The 26,368-nt window shown below is 43.1% G+C and overlaps 1 non-coding gene across 1 annotated transcript; it reads right to left on the reverse strand.

Moving 5' to 3' along the window:
* Window positions 1–26,083: 26,083 nt before the first annotated feature.
* On the reverse strand, window positions 26,084–26,156 carry TRNAF-GAA (transfer RNA phenylalanine (anticodon GAA)). The gene has a single exon. It is a non-coding gene; the product is annotated as a tRNA-Phe (tRNA).
* Window positions 26,157–26,368: the final 212 nt, after the last annotated feature.

The raw sequence follows: 26,368 nt of genomic DNA on the forward strand, positions 1-26,368 counted from the left end.
GTTTACTGTGGCAACGTTTTGCTCTCCAGGAGTCCTGTGAAGCTGTTACAAACAATAGGATACAAAGGGTATGTATAAGTACCACGTGAGGTGAAAGAGTAGCCCTACTGACCCATGTGGTAGGTAGTAATAGTATGAGTGGAGGCAAATGGCTTTTATGACTTGACATGCTGTTGGAGTGTGAACAAAGTAACATTTATGAAGGGATTCAGGAAAACTGGTAAGCCAGACTTGAGTCCTGGAGGTGGAAAGTACAGTGCCTACACTCCCAAGGAGACCTGGAGTTTACCTGGAGAGAGTTCCGGGGGTCAACGCCCCCGCGGCCCGGTCTGTGACCAGGCCTCCTGGTGGATCAGAGCCTGATCAACCAGGCTGTTACTGTTGGCTGCACGCAAACCAACGTACGAGCCACAGCCCGGCTGGTCAGGAACCACTTTAGGTGCTTGTCCAGTGCCAGCTTGAAGACTGCCAGGGGTCTGTTGGTAATCTCCCTTATGTATGCTGGGAGGCAGTTGAACAGTCTCGGGGCCCTGACACTTATTGTATGGTCTCTTAACGTGCTAGTGACACCCCTGCTTTTCATTGGGGGGATGTTGCATCGTCTGCCAAGTCTGCTTTCGTAGTGAGTGATTTTCGTGTGCAAGTTCGGTACTAGTCCCTCTAGGATTTTCCAGGTGTATATAATCATGTATCTCTCCCGCCTGCATTCCAGGGAATACAGGTTCAGGAACCTCAAGCGCTCCCAGTAATTGAGGTGTTTTATCTCCGTTATGCGCGCCGTGAAGGTTCTCTGTACATTTTCTAGGTCAGCAATTTCACCTGCCTTGAAAGGTGCTGTTAGTGTGCAGCAATATTCCAGCCTAGATAGAACAAGTGACCTGAAGAGTGTCATCATGGGCTTGGCATCCCTAGTTTTGAAGGTTCTCATTATCCATCCTGTCATTTTTCTAGCAGATGTGATTGATACAATGTTATGGTCCTTGAAGGTGAGATCCTCTGACATGATCACTCCCAGGTCTTTGACGTTGGTGTTTCGCTCTATTTTGTGGCCAGAATTTGTTTTGTACTCTGATGAAGATTTAATTTCCTCGTGTTTGCCATATCTAAGTAATTGAAATTTCTCATCGTTAAACTTCATATCGTTTTCTGCAGCCCACTGAAAGATTTGGCTGATGTCTGCCTGGAGCCTTGCAGTGTCTGCAATGGAAGACACTGTCATGCAGATTCGGGTGTCATCTGCAAAGGAAGACACGGTGCTGTGGCTGACATCCTTGTCTATGTCAGATATGAGGATGAGGAACAAGATGGGAGCGAGTACTGTGCCTTGTGGAACAGAGCTTTTCACCGTAGCTGCCTTGGACTTTGTTGACTACTACTTTCTGTGTTATTTTACTACATGTAAACCACACAATAACTAAATTCTGTAAACTCAGCATTACAATCCTTATAGAGAATAAACTTTGAATTGAATTAAACCCACGATTTAACCTATGGCGTCACAGACTCAACGGCCAAGACCCAGTAGCCAATCAAGAGTTGTGACCTCACTGTTGAGGATGTATACATCATGGTTGATCAGCCAATGAAAGTGCTCAGAGGCTCCTACGTCACAGTCTGGTGGTGCGTAAACTTGCGCCTCAGTCATGCGCAGGAGAAGATGACATGAGGGTGCTCGCTCCTCTGGTAAGCATTTTTTCCTTTATATCGCCTATATTACTGGTTGTTTTCATTAACTAATGCTTTTACATGGTCATATAAACAGTATATATATATTTTTTAAAGTAATTGTGCAATTATTTATTTTTGTTCCAACAAATTTGTTGAAACTAAGTTCAGCAGCTAACTTTATATGGTCACTTATGTAACTTGCACTTGTCACCATTTGTTATGTCACTACCACTTATAAGTGCTGGTTTATGATGAGTTGAAACATTAACAAGAGGTCGTTTAGTGCAAATTGTCACCACCACTTGTGAGTTGTAACTTGTCACTTTACCACATACAATAGGAGAGTTTAACTTATGTCACTAGTAAGTGGTAAGTTGTCACTATCACTTAAGTGGTTTAGAGTAACGCCCCTGTAACACTTCTTATAGTGGCGCAGTAATGTGCGCCGATAAATTAGCGCCAATGTTTATAATACATGTTAGGACCATCAAGATATTAATCATATAAAATATTTCCTTATTCTTGGCTATTTCTACATAAATATATTTATTTTTATTAGGGGGAGATTGCTCCAAATCCTTGGATCAAGAGCCCATCACCTGCCAGGTGTATGCATGTCACCGCTCTGGCCACAGCCAATGAAAACGAGTTACTAAGTTGGCGGAAAACAGAAGCCAATTACAGCCTAGATTTAACCTATGATGTCACGGGTTCGAGCGCCAAAACCCAGCAGCCAATCAGCAGTCGTGACATCACTTGAGCCAATCAAAGCGCACAGAGACTACTATGTAGTGTCATGTGCGGGAGATGGTGTGAGGGCGCGCGCTCCTCTGGTAAGAATTTTTCCCATATTTCTCCTAAATTGTCATTTACATAGTTTTTACATGGTAATATAGTGTGTGTGTATATCTGAAATAGTAATACTGCAAAATATGGTAAGTAACTTTTAATGTCGCCACTTAAGTGGTTGTAAATTGTCATGTACCACTTATATAAGTTGTCACTAGCACTAAATGGTAGATTGTCTACAAATTGTAAGTGGTGAGTAGTAATGTTTGTCGTTTTACCACTTTGTCGTTTATGGTTGTAACTTGCCACTTCACTAATGTCACTTATAAGTGGTCGTTTATGGTCTTGTAATTTGTCACCACCAATTAAGTGGTAATTTAGTATGGCATCACAATACCACTTGTATGTGGTCAATTATAATTGTACCTTTTACACTTTATCACTTACGTAAGTGGTCGTTAGTTTATATATTCTGGAAGTGGCCTTTAATATCACCTTGATGGGCAGTATCTTGATCCAAGGAATCTGAACCACTGTTTCCAGTAGTGACTTCCATTCCCCAGGCACTGTATGACCTGCCTACGGGTTTAGCGCTTTACCGTAAATGCCACGGCACAGCATGTGCGCTCAGTTGGCGCCATTAACTCGCGTTCTTAGCGCCAATGTGTGAAATTCGCTCTAGGAAGTGCAAAGCCAGGTCACTCAGCCCCCCAAATGATTAATGAGTTTCAAAACTTAACCACGCGTGGGTCAAGTGTATATATACACTTGAAATGTTTATATATATACATGTATATATACTCGGTGTATATACATTGAGATTCAGAATATATATAAAATATTTTCTCATTTCTGGACTATTTCTACATATAATTGCTTTTATTGGGAGGGGTGCTCCAAATCCTTGGATCAAGAGCTCATCAAAATGTCCTGGCCACAGCCAAATACAAAGTTGGCAGGAAGCAGCAGCCAATTAGTCTCGAGTTAACCTATGACGTCACGGGTTCGAGCGCCAAGACCCAGCAGCCAGTCAGTAATCGTCAGTGTATTGGCCAGGCTTAGGCTTGGTTACAAGTACTTCTGGCAGTTTGGGAGACACACAGATGATGATCATACTAAATGTAAATTATGTGATCAGGCATATGGTCACTCTCTTGAACACAATGTGCTTAATTGTCCACTTATTGAGGAATACAGAGACAGACAGTATAATAACCTATGTGACATGTCAAGATATCTTATTAATGAAAATAAGATACCAGATATACTAAGCAATTTTCCTAAATTTGCTTGCAACAGATAAGTGAACTATAGATATGTAGATATAAATCCATATGTATTCCTGTTAACCCTTTGGGGCCTAGTTCCTAGGCCTTTTGTTTATCCATATGCTCTTGCGCTACCGTCCACAGGATGGATATGGGGTGCACAATAAACTAGCCACTTAGGTGGCAAAATCTAAAAAAAAATCTAGGAGAAGGTTCTTGACATTGAGGAGGAATTGGTGGAGGTGTTGAAGACTTTGTCACCGCCAGAGAGGGACGTTACATCTGAGCGAGGTGTCATCGGAGAGTCGTCGCTTCCAGAAAGTCGGAGACATGATAATTTGGGATGTGATGGTGGTTTGGAGTCGTGCGTTGAATCATTAAACCATTCTCAGGTGGAGGTGGAGGTTCATCGAGAGGCAACATCTGACCAAGACATATGTAACATGACTGTCACGAGAAAGAGGGCGGCTACATCAGATTCTGATGAGGTCCTTACGCCTGCACAAAGGCATGGGAAACAGACTGAGGTGAAGTGTGAAGGTAGTGGTGTAGGTGGTGGTAGCCATAATAGGAGGCACCAGAAGAAGGGGGGAGGGAAAGAGAGCACTCTGAAGGTGTCAAACTTAAATTCAAGCTCTGGAGTTGTAAAGAGTGATGAGAAGAAGCAGGGGTGGAAACTTTAACAGGCCTTAGGTGTATGTCTGTAAATGTTAATAGGTTATTGTAGTGATACTGCTCCTGTGGGGAGCAGCAGCAGGATAATACTGCACCACCTCTCGGGGCCCTTAACAACAACAACAGTTTGGTGTGTCATGGGCGCCAACACATGGTGTGTGATTCTCTTCTCTTCTATCCCTATATTAGTGATGCAGATTACATGGCGAGTTTAAATATGTGGCCTGTAGTTATAACTTTTCTCTTGACATATGCAAGACATCACCATCCCTGTAGAAGCCGTTATTAGATGTACTAGTCATTATATTTTGTTGTTGCAGTACTGTTGTGATAGAAACACAGGCCTTATCTCTAGGCTTTATTGAACATAGAATCTTCATAGTACTTCTGCAACAACAAAATATAATGACTAGTACATCTAATAACGGCTTCTACAGGGATGGTGATGTCTTGCATATGTCAAGAGAAAAGTTATAACTACAGGCCACATATTTAAACTCACCATGTAATCTGCATCACTAATATAGGGATAGAAGAGAAGAGAATCACACACCATGTGTTGGCGCCCATGACACACACCAAACTGTTGTTGTTGTTAAGGGCCCTGAGAGGTGGTGCAGTATTATTCTGCTGCTGCTCCCCACAGGAGCAGTATCACTACAAGTACTATGAAGATTCTATGTTCAATAAAGCCTAGAGATAAGGCCTGTGTTTCTATCACAACAATTTATTGAACATAGAATCCTGGGCTACCTGGTGGTGATCCTGCGCTAGACTACATCACAACATAGAGCGTTTACTGAAACCTGAGAGGCTAGACTGTGACCCCAGCTTATCAACGGCTGCTCAGGAATGGAAGCACTGGTTTAAGACTTTCAAAAACTTCTTGGGAGCCCTTCCTAAAGAAGATCTAGATAAACTAAGTCTGCTCATCAATTTTGTGTCACCTAAGATATATGAGGCTATTTCTGAGTGTAATACCTACGAAGATGCTATCAAAACCCTCAAGTCTCAGTATATTAAACCTACAAATGAAATCTTTGCACGCTATCGTCTTGCAACTCGCCGCCAGCAGATTGATGAATCCTTAGAGGAATACCTTCAAGCACTGAAAATTTTAGGTAAGGATTGTCACTTCCAAGCAGTGACAGCTGCTCAGTATTGTGAAGAGTCCATCAGGGATGCTTTTATCAGTGGCCTGCAATCACCAATAATAAGGCAGCATTTATTGGATAATAAAACTCTCGACTTAGCCGCTGCCTTTGACCAGGCAAGAGCTCTAGATTCAGCCCAGAAGAATTCTGAAGTATACAGTACCACTCAGCCTTCTCGAGTGGTAAGTGCTGCAATTCCTGACCAAGACTCTTGCAATGAAGTTACTGTGGAACCTGTCTCAGTGACAGCAGCAGCAGGTACGGTGTGTTTCTTTGGTGGTTTTTCAAGACATCCATGTCCAAAGTGTCCTGCTCGTAAAGCAATGTGCCATAAATGCCACAAGAAAGGTCACTTTGCTAAAGTATGTCGTGCTAATGCATCAACAAGAGCTAGTGCCTCCACACATTCCAGTGATCATGCGACTCTAGCAACAGTGACTTCTGCGGCTACTCCAAATTCACTGTCAAAGGCAGTTGTGAAAGTATTCATCAAAGGAACAGAAGTAGATGGTCTTATTGATAGTGGCAGCTCAGAGAGTTTCATCAACCTTGACTTAGTTAAATGCCACTCCTTGACTGTACATCACTCATCAGGTACCGTTTCCATGGCATCAACATCTCTCTCTATTCAGACCTTAGGGTTTTGTAAGGTAAATCTCAGAGTTAATGGAAAGGATTATCAAGATGTACATTTAGCTATTCTGCCACAACTGTGCTCTGATGTTATCCTTGGTCAGGACTTTCAGAAGCTGCATGGTAGTGTCACCTTAACATATGGAGGTGAACTGCCTCCTCTTGTTGTCTGTGGACTTAGCACTTTAAGGGTAGACCCACAAAAGCTGTTTGCAAATCTTACCGCGGATTGCCATCCTATATCAGCTAAGTCACGCCGCTATTCTTATGAGGATCGGATGTTCATTGAGAAAGAAACTCAGAGGCTGCTGAAGGAGGGTATTATAGAACCGAGTAATTTCCCTTGGCATGCACAGGTTGTTGTTGTTAAAGATGATTATAGGAAACGGAGACTGGCTATCGATTACTCTGAGACAATCAACAAATTTACACTTCTTGATGGGTACCCTCTACCTCGAATTGATGATACAGTGAACAAAATTGCTCAGTACTATGTGTTTAGCACAATTGATCTACAGAGTGCCTATCATCAAGTCCCTATAAGGAATGAAGATAAACCATACACAGCATTTCAGGCTAGTGATGGCCTGTATCAGTTTACCAGAGTCCCTTTTGGAGTCACCAATTGGGTAGCCTGCTTCCAACGAATTATGGATTCACTCATTCAGGAAGAGCAACTCATGGGAACTTACGCATATTTAGATAATGTTACTATTTGTGGCAAGACCCAGGAGGAACATGATGCAAACCTTGATAAGTTTTTGGAAGCCGCCAAGAAGAAAAATATCAGTTACAATGAGGAAAAGTGCACTTTTTCAACTAAAAGGCTTAGCATCCTTGGTTATGTAGTGGAAGGAGGTTCAATATTCCCAGACCCTGAACGACTACGACCTCTATGGGAACTTCCAATGCCTCAAGACAAAAAGTCACTCCGAAGAACTCTTGGTCTCTTTGCTTATTACTCACAATGGATCTACAACTATTCAAGTAAAGTCCGCCCATTGAGTGCTACCACATTTCCTGTGACAAAGGAAGCAGAAGCCGCTTTCCATACTCTCAAACAGGACATTGAAAACTCAGTAGTTCAAGCCATTGATGAGTCCCTACCATTCGAAGTGGAAACGAACGCATCTGACATTGCCATTGCTGCAGTCTTATCTCAGGCAGGACGACCAGTAGCCTTCTTTTCGAGAACTTTTCAAGGATCAGAGAAATGTTATGCTGCTGTAGAAAAGGAAGCCCAGGCCATCATAGAAGCAGTTCGCCACTGGAGGCATTATTTAACTGGTAGACATTTCACCATAAGGACTGACCAACGGTCCGTGATGTATATGTTCGACAAGAAGCACAAAAGTAGGATAAAGAATGACAAGATATTACGCTGGAGGATGGAACTATCGTGTTATGACTGATATTCTGTACCGACCGGGTCAAGAGAACATCTCACCTGATGCATTCTCTAGGTCTCACTGTGGAGCAGCATGTCATGATTTGCAATCACTCTCAGCGCTCCACAAGGCTTTGTGTCACCCAGGAGTTACACGCCTGTACCATTTTGTCAAATCAAAGAACATGCCCTACTCAGTGGAAGATGTGCGACAAGTGATCAGAGCATGCAGAGAATGTGCAGAGTGCAAGCCAAACTTTCATCAGCCAGAGAAGACTCATCTCATAGAATCCACCCAGCCTTTCGAGAGACTGAATATAGATTTCAAAGGACCTCTACCAAGCACAAATCAGAATAGGTATTTCCTTAACATAGTAGATGAATATTCAAGGTTTCCCTTTGTATTCCCCTGTGCAAATATGACTGCTTCAACTGTTATTAGTTGTCTTTCACAGTTGTTCTCTATTTTTGGTATGCCAGCTTATATCCATTCAGACAGGGGATCCTCGTTCATGAGTAACGAACTTCAGGAGTTTTTGGCTAGCAAAGGTATTGCCTGCAGCAGAACAACAAGCTACAACCCTCAAGGCAATGGTCAAGTGGAGCGGTTCAATGGTACTATATGGAAGGCAGTTACAATGACATTGAAGTCGCGCAATCTACCTGTTCAACACTGGCAAACTGTCCTACCTGATGCTCTTCACTCAATTAGATCATTGCTGTGCACAGCTACTAATGCAACCCCTCATGAAAGACTCCTCAACTATTCACGTCGTTCCTCTACGGGAGCCTCCGTGCCCACTTGGTTATGTCATCCTGGACCCATTCTCCTGAAGAGTCACCTTAGGATGAACAAGACGGATCCTTTAGTGGAAGAGGTAGAGCTCCTGCAAGCTAATCCACATTACGCCCACATTCGCTACCAAAATGGTGAAGAGACTACAGTATCTACAAGACATTTAGCCCCAGTTGAAATCCCCATTAGTGTGGAATCTCAAGATACACAAACAGATGTGAAAAATGCTTCGTTTTCTCCTGGAAAGCCCCTTGAGACTACCCCTATGGAAATAGAGGATTCTGCTCCAGCAGTTAGTCAAACCCCACTGGAAAATATTGAACCTGGTGAAGAGGCTCAAGGGCTACGAAGGTCGGGACGTGTACGTCACCCACCTAACAGTTTGGGAGATTACTGTCTCTGATATTTTAGAAGGGGGAGATTGTAGTGATACTGCTCCTGCGGGGAGCAGCAGCAGGATAATACTGCACCACCTCTCGGGGCCCTTAACAACAACAACAGTTTGGTGTGTCATGGGCGCCTGTACATTGCAGTCACTTGTTTGCACAGAACTGCTAAATGCCTCAAATGATGTAGTGGAAGTTTTAGCAGTAAAGGTCGAGAACCAAAACCTAGTCATTGTGGTAGTCTACAAGCCTCCGGATGCAACATCCCAGCAATTCCAGGAACAGCTGTTAAAAATTGACCACTGTCTGGAAAATCTTCCAGCTCCTGCACCCAACATCTTGCTCCTGGGGGATTTCAACTTAAGGCACCTAAAATGGAGGAATATAGCAAATAATATTGTTGCAGTAATAACACCAGGAGGCAGCTCTGATGAAAACTCACACTCACACGAGCTTTTAAATCTCTGCACAAAATTCAATTTAAACCAGCAAATAATAGAGCCTACTAGACTGGAGAATACACTAGACCTCATCTTCACTAACAATGATGATCTGATAAGAAATGTCACCATATCAAAAACAATATACTCAGATCACAACATAATTGAGGTTCAGACATGTATGCGCAGAGCCCCAGACCGACATAATGAGATTAGTCACGAGGGAGCATTCACCAAATTCAACTTCAATAACAAAAACATAAAGTGGGACCAAGTAAACCAAGTCCTAACCGATATAAGCTGGGAAGATATACTATGCAACACAGACCCCAACTTATGCCTAGAACAGATTAACTTGGTGGCACTCGATGTATGCACAAGGCTTATTCCTCTAAGAAAAAGGAGGAGTAGATGTAAAATAGAAAGAGTCAGGCGCTCCCTTTACAGGCGACAAAACAGAATAACAGAGCGGCTAAAAGAGGTCAATATATATGAAATGCGTAGGGAGACACTGGTCAGAGAAATAGCAAGCATCGAACTTAAGCTAAAGGAATCTTATAGGAGTCAGGAATCGCGGAAGAACTAAAAGCCATAAATGAAATCGAAAGAAACCCAAAGTATTTCTTCTCCTATGCCAAATCAAAGTCGAGAACAACGTCCAGTATTGGGCCCCTACTTAAACAAGATGGGTCCTACACAGATGACAGCAAGGAAATGAGTGAGCTACTCAAGTCCCAATATGACTCAGTTTTTAGCAAGCCGCTAACCAGACTGAGAGGCGAAGATCAAAATGAATTTTTTATGAGAGAGCCACAAAATTTGGTTAATACAAGCCTATCTGATGTTATACTGACGCCAAATGACTTCGAACAGGCGATAAATGACATGCCCATGCACTCTGCCCCAGGGCCAGACTCACGGAACTCCGTGTTCATCAAGAACTGCAAGAAGCCCCTATCACGAGCCTTTTCCATCCTATGGAGAGGGAACATGGACATGGGGGTCGTCCCACAGTTACTAAAAACAACAGATATAGCCCCACTCCACAAAGGGGGCAGTAAAGCAACAGCAAAGAACTACAGACCGATAGCACTAACATCCCATATCATAAAAATCTTTGAAAGGGTCCTAAGAAGCAAGATCACCACCCATCTAAAAACCCATCAGTTACACAACCCAGGGCAACATGAGTTTAGAACAGGTCGCTCCTGTCTGTCTCAACTATTGGATCACTACGACAAGGTCCTAAATGCACTAGAAGATAAAAAGAATGCAGATGTAATATATACAGACTTTGCAAAAGCCTTCGACAAGTGTGACCATGGCGTAATAGCGCACAAAATGTGTGCTAAAGGAATAACAGGAAAAGTCGGTCGATGGATCTATAATTTCCTCACTAAAAGAACACAGAGAGTAGTCGTCAACAGAGTAAAGTCCGAGGCAGCTACGGTGAAAAGCTCTGTTCCACAAGGCACAGTACTCGCTCCCATCTTGTTCCTCATCCTCATATCCGACATAGACAAGGATGTCAGCCACAGTACAGTGTCTTCCTTTGCAGATGACACCCGAATCTGCATGACAGTGTCTTCCATTTAGACACTGCAAGGCTCCAGGCGAACATCAACCGAATCTTTCAGTGGGCTGCAGAAAACAATATGAAGTTCAACGATGAGAAATTTCAATTACTCAGATATGGTAAACACGAGGAAATTAAATCTTCATCAGAGTACAAAACAAATTCTGGCCACAAAATAGAGCGAAACACCAACGTCAAAGACCTGGGAGTGATCATGTCGGAGGATCTCACCTTCAAGGACCATAACATTGTATCAATCGCATCTGCTAGAAAAATGACAGGATGGATAATGAGAACCTTCAAAACTAGGGATGCCAAGCCCATGATGACACTCTTCAGGTTACTTGTTCTATCTAGGCTGGAATATTGCTGCACACTAACAGCACCTTTCAAGGCAGGTGAAATTGCTGACATAGAAAATGTACAGAGAACCTTCACGGCGCGCATAACGGAGATAAAACACCTCAATTACTGGGAGCGCTTGAGGTTCTTAAAACTGTATTCCCTGGAATGCAGGCGGGAGAGATACATGATTATATACACCTGGAAAATCCTAGAGGGACTAGTACCGAACTTGCACAAAAAAATCACTCACTACGAAAGCAAAAGACTTGGCAGACGATGCAACATCCCCCAATGAAAAGCAGGGGTGTCACTAGCACGTTAAGAGACCATACAATAAGTGTCAGGGGCCCAAGACTGTTCAACTGCCTCCCAGCATACATAAGGGGGATTACCAACAGACCCCTGGCAGTCTTCAAGCTGGCACTAGACAAGCACCTAAAGTCGGTTCCTGACCAGCCGGGCTGTGGCTCGTACGTTGGTTTGCGTGCAGCCAGCAGCAACAGCCTGGTTGATCAGGCTCTGATCCACCAGGAGGCCTGGTCACAGACCGGGCCGCGGGGGCGTTGACCCCCGGAACTCTCTCCAGGTAAACTCCAGGTAAACATGGTGTGTGATTCTCTTCTCTTCTATCCATATATTAATGATGCAGATTACATGGTGAGTTTAAATATGTGGCCTGTAGTTATAACTTTTCTCTTGACATATGCAAGACATCACCATCCCTGTAGAAGCTGTTATTAGATGTACTAGTCATTATATTTTATTGTTGCAGAAGTACTATGAAGATTCTATGTTCAATAAAGCCTAGAGATAAGGCCTGTGTTTCTATCACAACAGTTATGTAGCGGTGTGAAGAGAGATTGGTTTCGTAATTTCCTGAATAAATCTAGAGTGGATGTTGTGTTCCTGCAGGAGCACAATTTTAAAGAGGGTAGGGTGTTGGAGGTGGCAGGATTTCGAGTAGTTACCCTGCCATCTCCCCGTCTAAAAGGTGGTGTGGGAATTTTAATAAGGGAGACGAGCCCGTTTGTTTTGCAGAGAAGCGAGGGAGGAGGGGGAGGGAGGGTGTTGCATGTGGATGGGTGGTGGATGGGTAAGCGTGTCTCTTTTGTGAGTGTGTATGCGCCGGCAGAAAATAACAAAGGTAAAGAATGATTTTGTGTGTGAGGATCTTGTGTTTTTCTTAAGTGCACTGCCAGAGGTGGCAATAGTTGGTGGGGACTGGAATAGTGTAATCAGGGTGGCTGATGTTGACCCAAAAGGGGCTGGATACATGTCTGTGGCTCTTAGGGATTTATTAAGGGATGTTAGGTTACGTGATGCCTTTGGGGGGGCGGTGTGGGAGACTGAATATACGTTTGTTAGGAGTGGATATGCTGCGAGACTAGATAGAGTGTACCTTTCTCAGGGAGTGGATGTGAAATCTTTCAGTACTGTTGAGGCTACAATGTCAGATCATAGGGCAGTGGTGGTGGAGGTTGGGTGGGGGACGCTTGCGGACATATATAGAAGTTATTGGAAATTAAATATAAGTGTGTTAGGTGATGAGGAGGGGTTGGAGGGGTTTTCAGTCCTATGGAGGGAACTTAGTGTGGAAGAACAGGGAGTGGATGACATTGTGACATGGTGGGATAGTGTTGCAAAGGAAAGGATTAGAAAGTTTTATGTGAGAGAAGGAAAACGTATTAATAATTTAAAATATGGACTGGCTAACTATTTAGAAGATAGGTTAAGAGGTTGCTATGGGCGGGGGGTGGGTGGGAATAATTTTCCTATGGATGAAATAGCTGGAATAAAGGGGAGGTTGAGGGTGTTGCAAAATGAAAGGTTTCAAGCTGTAAGGGTGCAGGCAGGGGTGGAAGAGTGCTTTGGGGCGACAAGCCGTCAGCGTGTGTTTTGTGGCATCAAAAGCAAAGGCAGGCGGTGACAGCTATCCCATGTTTAGAGGTAACGGAGATGGTTGGGAATTATAGAGCAGGGCAGGAGATACGAACCACGAAGGAGATGTGTGCGTATGCGGAGGCTTGGTACGAGAAGTACTGGAACAGTGGGGGGGTGGGTGACGTGGCGTTGGACAAGGTGTGTACGTATGTGACGTGTAATTTAGGAAATAGTGATAGAAAGGCTTTAGGTGGGACTATTACGGCAGAGGAAATGGAGAATGTGTTAAGGGGAATGAGGAAGGGAAAAGCGCCGGGTATTGACGGTCTCCCAGTAGAATTTTATTTACAACATTGGACGTTAATAAGGGGATTTATAGTTAGGTTATTTAATCGTATGAAGGAGAAGGGTAAGTTGGGGGAGAAGCAGGTAACAGCAGTTGTAGTGTTGGTCCCGAAGGTCAAGGGGCAGCCCACCCTTCGGGAGTACCGAGCCATATCACTGATGTGTGCAGACTATAAGGTGTTTGCAAAAAATTTAGGTAATAGGTTCAAATGTGTTGTGGGAAGGGTGGTGTCAAAATCCCAGTTTGGGTTGCCGGGAAGGTCGATGATTGAAGGACATGGGATACTGAGAAGTTTGGTGGAAGCTAAGGGTGGGGGTGGAGGGGCGGCTTTGTTGGCTCTAGATTGGCAGGGTGCATATGATAGAGTGGAAAGGAGAGCTTTGCAGGTTATACATAGGAGACGGGGTTTTGGGGAGGAAATAGTCGAGTGGGTAAATATGTTGTACAAGGGGGCGAAAATGAGGATACAGATTAATGGGTGTATGGGGAGGGAAATTGCAATGGGTAGAGGCCTTAGACAGGGATGCCCCATGTCCCAAATATTGTTTGCATGTTTCCAGGACCCCTTTTATAGAATGGTTGACCGAAGCTTATGTACGCCATGTGAGAGAAGTGTGGGGGGTGGGAGGGCCTGGCCGGGTTTAATTGGATATGTTGACGACACCACGGTTCTCATTCGTGAAGGGATGTCAATGGGAGTGTTGGACGAGGTTGTGTAATTATTTGGAAGTGCCACGGGTATGCAGGTAAATAGTGCGAAGTCAAGGTGCATGGGGTTGGGTTCTTGGGTGGGGGATGTGGGGGGGAGATGTAATGTTGTTAAAGAATGGGCGGTGTCTTTAAAGATTTGTGGTATTATTTATAAGGATGACATGGTTGCGGCGCGGGAGGAAAACTCGGATAGGTTATTGGAAAGGATTGTGGGGCGTCTAGGTGTTCTGAGACCCCAGCACCTAACTCTTATACAGCGAGTGATAGTCGTAAACATTTTATTGTATAGTAAGATTTGGCATGTTGCAGCTGTGTTCCCAATTACAGGGTCAGCAATTGCAGGGATTCTAAGACGGGTGTACAAATTTTTGTGGGGTTCATGTTGTGATTGGTTACGGAGGGAAGTTGTAATGTTACCTGTAAGTCAGGGTGGGTTGGGGTTGATGGATTTGAGACGGAGGGCTAAATGTGTGTTTATTAAATGGGAAATGTTGCGTGAGGGTGTGAACGCGGGGCAGTTGGGAAAGATACACGACAGGCTGGGTATGTGGTATCGAGGAATGGAGTTGAGGGAATGCAAAATCGTTTTGAGGGCTGTGATGTTGGTTAGGGAACTGAGAAAGGTTCGTATAAGGGTTTTGTGTAGGTTACTTGTAGGTAGGTGCGTTGTCCCAGTTGAGGGTTTGTTCCCCATGTATGCGTGGAAGAGTATTTGGTTTAGATTTAGTAAAATAAAGTTAAACCCTCGGGCGCGTGAGGTGATGTTTCGTTTTCTGCATGGGATCCTTCCGTCTGGTGAGATACTACGAAACAGGTTGTAGAGGGTGGGGGGTGTGGTATCTGTGGAGGGGATGAGACAGTGTTCCATGTAGTTTACTTTTGTGAAGGGCTAGAGGAGGTTAGGTGCTGGTTAAGTAGGTTGGTACAGAGGGTGGGGGGCCGTGGGGTGTCGGTTTTGCGTGCTTTAAGTCTAGATATGGGTGGGTTAGACGAGGGTGTCATAAGAGCTTTAGATTATGTCATTGTAGATTATATATATATATATATATATATATATATATATATATATATATATATATATATATATATATATATATATATATATATATATATATATAATATATATATGTCGTGGGTGATGAAGGGGAGAGGGGATAGTGAGGAGAGAAGGAAGGTTCTTGCGGTAACATTCTATCGTAGGATGTGTCGTAACAGAGATTTGTATGGGAGGAGGTAGGATCAGGCTTTCTCAGAGGGGTATAGAATGCTAACGTTAGGGATTCTCGTAAATCTGTGATTGATAATGAGTGAGTGAAGGGGTTTTCATAGGTTGGAGGGAGTCAGGGGGTCACAGCGGGCTCGCCTCCTTTGGGGGGGGGTCATGAGAATGTTGTTTACCTGGAGTTTACCTGGAGAGAGTTCCGGAGGTCAACGCCCATGCGGCCCGGTCTGTGACCAGGCCTCCTGGTAGATCAAAGCCTGATCAACCAGGCTGTTACTGTTGGCTGCACACAAACCAACGTACGAGCCACAGCCCGGCTGGTCAGGAACCGACTTTAGGTGCTTGTCAAGTGCCAGCTTGAAGACTGCCAGGGGTCTGTTGGTAATCCCCCTTATGTATGCTGGGAGGCATTGAACAGTCTTGGGCCCCTGACACTTATTGTATGGTCTCTTAACGTGCTAGTGACGCCCCTGCTTTTCATTGGGGGAATGTTGCATCGTCTGCCAAGTCTTTTGCTTTCGTAGCGAGTGATTTTCATGTGCAAGTTCGGTACTAGTCCCTCTAGGATTTTCCAGGTGTATATAACCATGTATCTCTCCCGCCTGCGTTCCAGGGAATACAGGTTCAGGAACCTCAAGCGCTCCCAGTAACTGAGGTGTTTTATCTCCGTTATGCGTGCCGTGAAGGTTCTCTGTACATTTTCTAGGTCAGCAATTTCACCTGCCTTGAAAGATGCTGTTAGTGTGCAGCAATATTCCAGCCTAGTTAGAACAAGTGACCTGAAGAGTGTCATCATGGGCTTGGCATCCCTAGTTTTGAAGGTTCGCATTATCCATCCTGTCATTTTTCTAGCAGATGCGATTGATACAATGTTATGGTCCTTGAAGGTGAGATCCTCCGACATGATCACTCCCAGGTCTTTGACGTTGGTGTTTCGCTCTATTTTGTGGCCAGAATTTGTTTTGTACTCTGATGAAGATTTAATTTCCTCGTGTTTGCCATATCTGAGTAATTGAAATTTCTCATCGTTAAACTTCAGGCCCGGTGGCCTGGTGGCTAAAGCTCCCGCTTCACACACGGAGGGCCCGGGTTCGATTCCCGGCGGGTGGAAACATTTCGACACGTTTCCTTACACCTGTTGTCCTGTTCACCTAGCAGCAAATAGGTACCTGGGTGTTAGTCGACTGGTGTGGGTCGCATCCTGGGGGACAAGATTAAGGACCCCAATGGAAATAAGTTAGACAGTCCTCGATGACGCACTGACTTTCTTGGGTTATCCTGGGTGGCTAACCCTCCGGGGTTAAAAATCCGAACGAAATCTTATCTTATCTTATCTTCTGCAGCCCACTGAAAGATTTGGTTGATGTCCGCCTGGAGCCTTGCAGTGTCTGCAATGGAAGACACTGTCATGCAGATTCGGGTGTCATCTGCAAAGGAAGACACGGTGCTGTGGCTGACATCCTTGTCTATGTCAGATATGAGGATGAGGAACAAGATGGGAGCAAGTACTGTGCCTTGTGGAACAGAGCTTTTCACTGTAGCTGCCTCGGACTTTACTCTGTTGACTACTACTCTGTATTCTGTTAGTGAGGAAATTATAGATCCATCGACCGACTTTTCCCGTTATTCCTTTAGCACGCATTTTGTGCGCTATTACGCCATGGTCACACTTGTCGAAGGCTTTTGCAAAGTCTGTATATATTACATCTGCATTCTTTTTATCTTCTAGTGCATTTAGGACCTTGTCGTAGTGATCCAATAGTTGAGACAGACTGGAGCGACCTGTTCTAAACCCATGTTGCCCTGGGTTGTGTAATTGATGGGTTTCTAGATGGGTGGTGATCTTGCTTCTTAGGACCCTTTCAAAGATTTTTATGATATGGGATGTTAGTGCTATTGGTCTGTAGTTCTTTGCTGTTGCTTTACTGCCCCCTTTGTGGAGTGGGGCTATGTCTGTTGTTTTTAGTAACTGTAGGACGACCCCCGTGTCCATGCTCCCTCTCCACAGGATGGTAAAAGCTCGTGATAGGGGCTTCTTGCAGTTCTTGATTCCCATATGCTGCATAAGTGTCTCAATCTTCAACTTGTCGGTTTTTCAAACCATTCCTCACAACTGTCAGACACGGCAGCATCATGGGGTCTTGTTACAAAGAATTCTTCAACACTTGTTCAACCTTTGGACGAAGACCTACTTCGACTAGTGGATGGTACCACTATGACCCCGCCTCCATCTGCTTCACGTCACCTCACTACAGTATATAAGCCACGTCTACGGCCCTATGCTGTACATTCTACAAGATTGATGGACTGAACACATCGACTCCAGGTTGAGGGACTGATTACCTCATTCTCCTCCTCTCCTTACGCCTTCCTCTTTGTATTGGACTGATGAAGCCACTGTGTGGCGAAACGTTTCCTGAATAAAGATTCCCATATGCTGCATAAGTGTCTCAATCTTCAACTTGTCGGTTTTTCAAACCATTCATCACAACTGTCAGACACGGCAGCATCATGGGGTCTTGTTACAAAGAATTCTTCAACACTTGTTCAACCTTTGGACGAAGACCTACTTCGACTAGTGGATGGTACCACTATGACCCCGCCTCCATCTGCTTCACGTCACCTCACTACAGTATATAAGCCACGTCTACGGCCCTATGCTGTACATTCTACAAGATTGATGGACTGAACACATCGACTCCAGGTTGAGGGACTGATTACCTCATTCTCCTCCTCTCCTTACGCCTTCCTCTTTGTATTGGACTGATGAAGCCACTGTGTGGCGAAACGTTTCCTGAATAAAGATTCCCATATGCTGCATAAGTGTCTCAATCTTCAACTTGTCGGTTTTTCAAACCATTCATCACAACTGTCAGACACGGCAGCATCATGGGGTCTTGTTACAAAGAATTCTTCAACACTTGTTCAACCTTTGGACGAAGACCTACTTCGACTAGTGGATGGTACCACTATGACCCCGCCTCCATCTGCTTCACGTCACCTCACTACAGTATATAAGCCACGTCTACGGCCCTATGCTGTACATTCTACAAGATTGATGGACTGAACACATCGACTCCAGGTTGAGGGACTGATTACCTCATTCTCCTCCTCTCCTTACGCCTTCCTCTTTGTATTGGACTGATGAAGCCACTGTGTGGCAAAACGTTTCCTGAATAAAGATTCCCATATGCTGCATAAGTGTCTCAATCTTCAACTTGTCGGTTTTTCAAACCATTCATCACAACTGTCAGACACGGCAGCATCATGGGGTCTTGTTACAAAGAATTCTTCAACACTTGTTCAACCTTTGGACGAAGACCTACTTCGACTAGTGGATGGTACCACTATGACCCCGCCTCCATCTGCTTCACGTCACCTCACTACAGTATATAAGCCACGTCTACGGCCCTATGCTGTACATTCTACAAGATTGATGGACTGAACACATCGACTCCAGGTTGAGGGACTGATTACCTCATTCTCCTCCTCTCCTTACGCCTTCCTCTTTGTATTGGACTGATGAAGCCACTGTGTGGCGAAACGTTTCCTGAATAAAGATTCCCATATGCTGCATAAGTGTCTCAATCTTCAACTTGTCGGTTTTTCAAACCATTCATCACAACTGTCAGACACGGCAGCATCATGGGGTCTTGTTACAAAGAATTCTTCAACACTTGTTCAACCTTTGGACGAAGACCTACTTCGACTAGTGGATGGTACCACTATGACCCCGCCTCCATCTGCTTCACGTCACCTCACTACAGTATATAAGCCACGTCTACGGCCCTATGCTGTACATTCTACAAGATTGATGGACTGAACACATCGACTCCAGGTTGAGGGACTGATTACCTCATTCTCCTCCTCTTCTTACGCCTTCCTCTTTGTATTGGACTGATGAAGCCACTGTGTGGCGAAACGTTTCCTGAATAAAGATTCCCATATGCTGCATAAGTGTCTCAATCTTCATGAACACGGAGTTCCATGAGTCTGGCCCTGGGGCAGAGTGCATGGGCATGTCATTTATCGCCTGTTCGAAGTCATTTGGCGTCAGGATAACATCAGATAGGCTTGTGTTAACCAAATTCTGTGGCTCTCTCATAAAAAATTCATTTTGATCTTCGACTCAGTCTGGTTAGCGGCTTGCTAAAAACTGAGTCATACTGGGACTTGAGTAGCTCACTCATTTCTTTTTCTGTCATCTGTGTAGGACCCATCTTGTTTAAGTAGGGGCCCAATACTTAACGTTGTTCTCGACTTTGATTTGGCATAGGAGAAGAAATACTTTGGGTTTCTTTCGATTTCATTTATGGCTTTTAGTTTTTCCCGCGATTCCCGACTCCTATAAGATTCCTTTAGCTTAAGTTCGATGCTTGCTATTTCTCTGACCAGTGTCTCCCTACGCCTTTCAGATGTTGTGAATGTGGGTTTGGAATGGTTTTCTGGTTTTCATTGAGACTTCATGGCAGCCAAGTGTGGATGTAGAGCTCAAGGTCTCGTTATGTTAGATATAACACTTTTCAGAATGTAGGTATAATATAGTAGATTTTTTATGTATAATTTTGATGTGTATCAGTCTTGTATTACACGATTCTTGAGTAATAAGTTCTTTGCGACATGAAGTGTGTTTTAGTTTGTATTTATGTTACATGCTGGGTTTTTGCATGATGAGATATACTTATATACTGTTTTGCTTTGTGCATACAGTGCATCTGATTAATGTGATTTTGTGAAACTTTGTGTGTGTGTGTGTGTGTGTGTGTGTGTGTGTGTGTGTGTGTGTGTGTGTGTGTGTGTGTGTATCCCTTTCTATTGTATTGAGCCTTTGTCATGGGTCAGACATTATGTAATACTTTATATATGTATGATTCGATTCTTTTTAAAGTTTATAATTATGGTCTCTACCCTGATACCGGTTTGGTGTCAATGCTAAGTTCTTGATGTTAAGTTTTAGTCTGTATGGTATACAGACATATCTAAACAGTTTAGTGACTTAGTCCATTTGTGTCTGAGATTATGTATGTGGGTTTATTGTAACAGTATAGCGCTTCAGTTTTTGTGTTCTAAGCTGTATTCTTTTTCTGTATATTTGTATGTTGGTATATGCAAAGCTGTATTGTTAGGGATACGTATGTAGATGTTCTAGCAAGATTATGATGTTAGGTTTTGGTTTTTTGATTAATGCGAAGGATGGGATTTAACTTATATAACTTCTTTGTATATTTTATGTTCAAGTGTATTGAGCCTTTGTCAGATGTCATGTTATATGTACAATTTATATATATGTAAGGTTTTGCATCAATGAATGTGTAGATATGTCAATTCATGACCCTGTGACATGTATTTTTTTTTAGCTATGTTCTTGCCGTAAGTTCTTATTGTATGTTTGGCAGCAATATCTTGCAAGCATATAGGTGCAATTCGTTTGTCAGTTAATTTGATTGAGATCCATACTGTTTCTTTATTTTTATGTTAAACTGTATTGGTTTTAAATAAAATATAAAAAATATAATATAAAAATACAAATTAAAAATAGCACCAGTCTCTCACTAGTAATTACACTATGGTCTAATATAGTGAATTTGGTATTGACTATGTATTGAGCTAGAATGAGCTATAGTACAACTGAGTTTAATCTAATAATATAAAAAAGGCACAAGACTCTCAATTGTAATTGCACTAAGGTCTTATATAAGCTGTTTACAAGAATTAGAGTATAACTAGATTTAAATTGACAGGATAAAATACACAAGTTAAGGTAGCAAAAGAATAATAAAAAAAATGATAAAAATAAAAATGGCAATGACTTGGTTATAATATGCTAATAAGATGGTAGACAGGATAATATAAAAGTTGTAGTTGAAAATACTAGTTTAAAAAAGTATAGAATAAAAATGGTCAATAAAAGAAGTTTACAATAAGTTTGGTCAATATAGTTTAAAGCAAAATTGGGCAATAATAAGATAAGATAAGATTTTTAACCCCGGAGGGTTAGCCACCCAGGATAACCCAAGAAAGTCAGTGCGTCATCGAGGACTGTCTAACTTATTTCCATTGGGGTCCTTAATCTTGTCCCCCAGGATGCGACCCACACCAGTCGACTAACACCCAGGTACCTATTTGCTGCTAGGTGAACAGGACAACAGGTGTAAGGAAACGTGTCGAATGTTTTCACCCGCCGGGAATCGAACCTGGGCCCCTCCGTGTGTGAAGCGGGAGCTTTAGCCACCAGGCCACCGGGATTTTAGAATAAAATTGGGCAATTGAGTATTTCTTAAAGTGAGGTAGAATTATTGAGGCCAAGTTATGGTTAGTTTATAATAAAATAAGATAGAACAGTAATGTGGTAAGTTGTAAAAAAGGAGATAGACTCTGTAGATATTAAACACAATTAAGACTATGAGGTAGAATGGTCGTTGAATACAACAATGACAATCAAAAGTAGTTGGGGTATTAGAATTTTAGGAGGGCACAAATTTATTGTGGAAATTATTTAATTTCTGAAGCTATAGTGCCTAATAACTGTTTAATGTGTTGATATGGGTCAAAATGTACAGTGGACCCCCGCATAGCGAACTTAATCCGTGCAAGAGGGCTGGTCGTTATGCGAAATGTTCGCTATGCGAATTAATTTTCCCCATAAGAAATAATGGAAATAAAATTAATCCGTGCAAGACACCCAAAAGTATGAAAAAAAAATTTTTTTACCACAAAAAAATGTTAATTTTAGTACACACAAACTGAAAAAGGCATGCACAATTACATGACACTTACTTTTATTGAAGATCTGGTGATGATTGATGGGATGGGAGGAGGGGAGAGAGAGTGTTAGTGTTTAGAAGGGGAATCCCCTTCCATTAACACTTGAGGAGGCAAGTCCTTTTCCGGGGTTACTTCCCTTCTTCTTTTAATGCCACTAGGACCAGCTTCAGAGTCACTGGACTTCTTTCTGTCCATAGAGCTCTGTACCTCCCGTTCCTTTACGATTTGTCTAAAATGGGCCATAACATTGTCATTGAAATAGTCACCAGCACGCCTTGCAACAGCTGTGTCAGGGTGATTTTCATCCATAAAGGTTTGCAGTTCAACCCACTGTGCACACATTTCCTTAATTTTTGAAGTAGGCACAATGGATTCCACAACTGGCATAGGCTTCTCAGGGTTAGCCCCAAACCCTTCAAAATCTTTCTTAATTTCCATACTAATTCTCACCCTTTTTACCACAGGGTTGGCACTAGAAGCTTTCTTGGGGCCCATGGTCACTTATTTTCAACAAACAGAACCGAAAACACTGTAATAATACGAAATATTCCGAGTGTATGCTTGAATGTTACCGCGGAGGCTAGCTGGTAAACAATGGGACAGGCGGCACATGTGAGGCTGGCTGAGGCCGCACATTGGACGCGTCTCGGACGAAGTTCGCTGAGCGGGTTTTTGTCTACTATGCGGGGCAAAATTTTAGCGATCAAAGCGTTCGCTATGCGGAATGTTCGCTATGCAAGGCGTTCGCTATGCGGGGGTCCACTGTATTTGTATTTTGAATGGAACCAACTGGGTTCCCGCTGCGCCTGCGCAGATGTGCGCGGGGGGTAGAGGTCGAGCTGGGGCACGAGGTGGGGGCAGTGTTTTGAATGTAGTGAGGAAGCTAGAAAATGTACAGAGAACCTTCACGGCGCGCATAACGGAGATAAAACACCTCAATTACTGGGAGCGCTTGAGGTTCCTAAAACTGTATTCCCTGGAATGCAGGCGGGAGAGGTACATGATTATATACACCTGGAAAATCCTAGAGGGACAAGTACCGAACTTGCACACGAAAATCACTCGCTACGAAAGCAAAAGACTTGGCAGACGATGCAACATCCCCCCAATGAAAAGCAGGGGTGTCACTAGTACGTTAAGAGACCATACAATAAGTGTCAGGGGCCCGAGACTGTTCAACTGCCTCCCAGCATACATAAGGGGGATTACCAGCAGACCCCTGGCAGTCTTCAAACTGGCACTGGACAAGCACCTAAAGTCGGTTCCTGACCAGCCGGGCTGTGGCTCGTACGTTGGTGTGCGTGCAGCCAGCAGCAACAGCCTGGTTGATCAGGCTCTGATCCACCAGGAGGCCTGGTCACAGACCGGGCCGCGGGGGCGTTGACCCCCGGAACTCTCTCCAGGTAAACTCCAGGAATCTGTGAAACATGGGATCAGGAAATTGGCGTTCACGGCGGCTTAAGGATTAATATAGGCCTCACTTCCTAATAGGAAGTGTCGTAATTGTTCCTGGTGAAGAGTGAGGGAACGAGATTTACGTGACCACCGTGATAAAGTGGTAAAATAAGTGGATAATAGTCGGACCGGGGTGATGGGTGCACCGCCATGGAATGTGTCCAGGGGAAATTACCCGTGAGTTAATCCTCACTCATCGGTCTCAGATCTTAATGCAGTGACCTCTAATGTGTATAATAATTATGAGACGTTAAATCGTCTTGTGAATGGTAATGTAATCAGTGATAATAACATTAAGTTGGTGGGAATGCGGGATGTGAAATAGATCGCCCTGCTCCGAGTGAACGCGTGATTCTCGTACCGAGGATAGTGAAGTTTTATGGAATCACGACTTCTAAACCGGGACAAACCAACGGATACCTCGTCCTGCTGGAATAAGAACCGTGTCGGTGTAGCAGGACATTGAAATGAGATGGTGAATGGAGGAAATAAGGAGTATCAATCACCCACAGTTAAGTAACCCTTCTAGTTATAGCAGACTGATACTGGCCAGTTAGGTATGTTGTAATTGGATAGGTTATGGGTGATCCAGCTACATCAAGTGACCACCAGAGAATATCTGGCAAGTGGTTAGATTATATACAAGTGTTTTTCCTTGATGGATATATCCATGTGTAACCTACCCCCCCCCCTTCATTCAGTTAAACTAATATAATCTATACAGTCCACAATTAATTAGTAGCACTGTACTTGTGGGTGCTATCCAATCCATACTGGTCTCGGATAGATATGTTTAAGATTGTGAGGTCGAAGGAACTACTTGCCGTGACCAGGGGTGGTTAAGTTTTCTCACATGTCTACACGGGGTGACTACGGTAAACAATATGGTTGTCTCCCAATGAGTTTACTTGTAAGCATGTAATGTTGAGGTACATAAAGGTATTCACCCTATAAAATTTTCCATAAGGACAGTGGAAAAATGACAAAGTCGTCTACGAAGTGCACTGATGGCTGATAAAGTGTTCTAGTCCATGGAGAGGTTTGCTTAAACCGTGTTGATGGGCGAGTTCATGGTCATTCCAAAACATTATACATATTTCTGTTTTCGATAGCTGAAGCGGTTTTAGCTAATAGAGATCTCCACCAAATTCATGAATATTTGCTGGGTAAAGTCAGGTCTAGGTAGTCATTAATTTTGTCTGCAACACCATTAACTATTTGATCAAGTAAAAGGTTAACCGGAACAGTCAGGGATAGAGCCAGTGTATAAAACCCCTCTGGCGGGAATAGGAAGGAGTTACAATGAACTAGACATGGGCGAGACATCTAAAACCCTGGAACAACGAAATAAGGAACATAAATACGCCTAATGCCGTGACAATAGGAGCAACAATGTGTGATACATCAAATCAAACTATTTACTCTGAAGATCGATAGGTTGACAGGTTGTAATAATTTATAATGCTGAATTACATGGCAAGAAACTAATTCAATGTAGTATTTCGGAAAAAAAAAAGAAAAATATATAAACCACTCACAAATGTCTAAATACTTTCACAATAAACATTAAAAAAATTATGTAAAAATACCATTATTGCTTACTATAATTAACTCAGCACTGTACCTTTGCTCGGTCCTTTAGACAAATGTTTGTAACTTTGTTTCGATATAATGTTTGTGACCCGAATTTAATGTGTAACCAAATAATTACTGTCGGCTAAATAACTGAGGGTATTTTAAGTCCCCTCGAACTGTATTCCTTAAAAAGTATACATGAAAGATGAATTATAATCTACACCCGGAAAATACTGGAGGGTTTGGTCCCTCCGTATGAAAGCAGACAGTGCACGATATCTCCAATGAATTATTATTATAATCAAGGGGGAAGCGCTAAACCCGGAGGAGTGAAAAGCTGGGGAGCGATGAGTATACTGAAAGACAAGTCGATAAGTGTAAAGGGACCAAAACTCGTTAACACCCTTCATGCATAAAAACGGAATTACCAACGCACCCCTAGCTGTCTTCAGCCGGGTTATGGTGCATATGTGGGCCTGCGGGAGGCGGGCACCAACTGCGTGATGGATGAGGCCAGCAACCAGGAGGTATGATGTGGGAACAGGCCGCGAGAAGAGATTCCTCGTCGGAAGTGACTTCAGATAACGTCCAAGTAACTCCAAAATTATTTAGCTAACAAAATGTTTGGGCCCACTCCCTGGACTAACGCCTACAGGATGGGTGTGGTATACATAATAAACCTATCAAACAAATTTGTACTGGGACACTGTTCCTTGCTCACCAGTATTGACGGAAGAACCGTGTGCACAGGGCACACACGGAAATAAATCAGCTTGACTTATTGGCTTATAAATTACATGACACAAGTTACTACTGTTCAAAACAGTTGTAAAAATTTGAACTTGTGTAATACACCTCACAGGTCATATAAATATATAACGCGAGTAGAACACTGCAAGACAAGAGGGACTTGGAAAAAATAAAAGCTTGCCAGGGTTAAAGTATAAAAAGATGTGGAATATGCTCTAATATTTATACGATCATTTAGTCGCAAAAAAAATAAAAATTACCTGCCCAGACCCGGGATCGAACCGGGGACCTTTAGATCTTCAGTCTAACGCTCTCCCAACTGAGCTATCTAGGCGATACTTTATATGTATGTTCAAATTTACTTGTACAAATGAAGTATAACAGTTATAAACTTCATTAAAATAGAAAGGGAAGTATACGAAAAAGTTCTACGTTAGATTTGTCAAAACAAATTATACAATTGTTGAATGAAGATTAATATATGCGCAACAACTACAGCTCTCGTCTGGACTGTTTTGTTTACTCCGTTACAAGATAAATACCCCT

The sequence above is a fragment of the Cherax quadricarinatus genome, chromosome 46 (genome assembly GCF_038502225.1).
Source record: "Cherax quadricarinatus isolate ZL_2023a chromosome 46, ASM3850222v1, whole genome shotgun sequence".
NCBI lineage: Eukaryota > Metazoa > Arthropoda > Malacostraca > Decapoda > Parastacidae > Cherax > Cherax quadricarinatus.